Genomic DNA, 2,500 nt, shown 5'->3' on the forward strand with positions numbered 1-2,500 from the left:
GGATAAATAATAATAAAACGAAAACGCATTTGAGTGTGAATATCATTTCTTAATTTCTGCCCATGTGTGGTGTGTCTGTTATACCTGGGTGTCTATGTGCGTGTGCAGTGTGTGCGTGTTTATTCAAACCCAAATGTACACAGAAAACGTCTATCATTATGCAGAGGAGCGCCATGAGATGTTTAATCTTCCTCTTGTACAAATACAACACATGGAAGAGTTCTTATTCTCCCTTCCCTCAGCTTCTTTTTTTCGATATTCTTCTTCTTCCTCTGCTACTTCTAGCCCTTCACCTTCTACTTTGTCTTCCTATTCCTCTTCTTCTTCCTTCTAATCTTCTCCTATTATGTCTAGCCATACCCCTTTTCCTTCCTTTTCCTCTCTTCTTTCCCCTTTCCTTCTTCCTTCCCCCTTCCTCTTCCTCTACTTCTCTCTCTTTCTCTCATTCCCTCTTCCATTCCTTCTTCTCCTTCTCTCCTTTTCCTTTAACCTCTCCCTTTCCCTTTCCATTTCCCTTTCCCTTTCCCTTTCCCTTTCCCTTTCCCTTTCCCTTTCCCTTTCCCTTTCCCTTTCCCTTTCCCTCTCCCTGTCCTACTCTCCTACCTCCATTTACCCCACACTTTCTCTCTCTCTCCAATACCTTCTTTTAATTAATTTGCAAGTTTTTTTTTCTCTTCTCCCTCATATATATTTGTCCTGACTTAACTTTTCAACACTTCAAATCGTCTCATCTCATTTTCTTACTTTACCCTCTCATTTTGCTTCATTTCCCCACCCTCACTAACCCTCACTTCACTTTAAGGTATCGTTTTGTAGTCTTATTCCCTTTTATCCTGCCTCAATCCACGCTCCTAATAACATTTCACCTATTTTCCTTCATTCCCTTCACTTATTTTCACTTCAACTCGCCTCACCTCAATTCTCCACCCTTACGAACACTCGCAAAGCCTCACTTCCTTTCCCCTCATCTTTCTTCACCTTCTCTTTTCATCTCACCTCATTTCACCTCATCCTTACGAATTCCTACCAAAAACCCCCTCCTCGCCTCCCCTCATCTTCACCTCACTAATCTCACTTCCTTCTGACTCATTTCCTTTCCTTTCACATCGTGCAATTTCAGTTCCCTTTTCAGTAACTTCACTTTACTTAACGCTACTTAATCTAATTACCTCTAAACCCATTTTTTTGAAAATAATTTTCGTCTAATGGCCTTCGCTTCTTTATAATTCCTTATTCTTTTTTTTTTCTTTTTTTTCCCTTTTTTTTTACTCCTGACAAGACCTGAGTATTTTTTTTTTCTTTACAGAAAGATGAAAGACTAAATACAAAGAGGGGAAAAGTCTTCTATTTGCGTCAGAGTAACCCTAAGATGAGAGGTGGTAGGGGGGGGGGGGGTCCGTGGTAAACCTACTTTAATATATTCGTTATCTGATAAATGAGTGTTTGTTTGTTTTTTATTTTTATTTTTATTTGTTTTCAATTTTTTTTCTTTTTCTTTCTGTCTTTTTTTCTTTTCTTTGGATTAGTTAATGAGAGCGTCTTTCTGTATGTTTGTTTGTTTATCAATTTTGTTTTGTAGTTGCGCGTATGTCTGTGTTTATCTCTATTTGTCTGTGCCTTTCTGGTATTTGTCCAATCATTTTATCTATTAATAATCTATCTGTCTGCCATCTTTACCAACCATACCCTTCAATCTATCTATTTCCATCCACGTCTTCGTTCGAACCACAGAACTTATTTTATTCTTCTATTTCACCTTCATTCTGTCTTTATCACTAATCACTTCTATATACATTTCATCTTTATCCTTAGTCATCTCTCTTTCTTTCTTCCTTTATTTTCGCTTTTTTATAGCATGTAGGCGGTAGCCAAACATGCCTTAAGGGTGGGGGGCTGGGGGGGGGGGCATTGGAGTGGGGGGGCGTTGGAGTGGGGGGGGGGGGGGGTCGTAGTCATTAAGGAATGGCGGTTGGCACCGGGGAGAAAAATATGCTAGGCGAGATGTTAGCTGTTTTTCCCCCTAGGATAAAGTTAATCCCTTTGTTCTGCGTTAACCCTTAATGGGATGTGTTGGCCTGGCCGTGTCTGTTTGGTTGCGTCTTTGCACATATACATTCAAACACACTTACGCACATACACATACACATACACATACACATACACATACACATATACATAAACACACACACACAAACATACAATATGCACATATGTCGGATACTATAAATCAATAACATATGAAAGAAGGAAGGAAAGAAAGAAAGAAAGAATATATATAAATATATACATAGATATATATATAAATATATATATATATACTATATAATATATATATATATATATATATATAATATATATATATATATAATATATATATATGTGTGTGTGTGTGTGTGTGTGTGTGTATATATACATATATATACATATATATATATATATATATATATATATATATATATATATATATATATATATAATATATATTTATATATATATATAC

General features: G+C 36.4%; 1 protein-coding gene across 10 annotated transcripts in view; it reads right to left on the reverse strand.

Annotated features, from left to right (window-relative positions):
- Nucleotides 1-2,500, reverse strand: part of LOC122255514 (uncharacterized) — a 133,151-nt gene that overhangs the window by 19,064 nt on the left and 111,587 nt on the right. The window lies entirely within an intron of this gene.

This window comes from Penaeus japonicus, unplaced genomic scaffold (assembly GCF_977035675.1).
Source record: "Penaeus japonicus unplaced genomic scaffold, GWHDUDI00000001_assembly GWHDUDI00000032, whole genome shotgun sequence".
Lineage (NCBI taxonomy): Eukaryota > Metazoa > Arthropoda > Malacostraca > Decapoda > Penaeidae > Penaeus > Penaeus japonicus.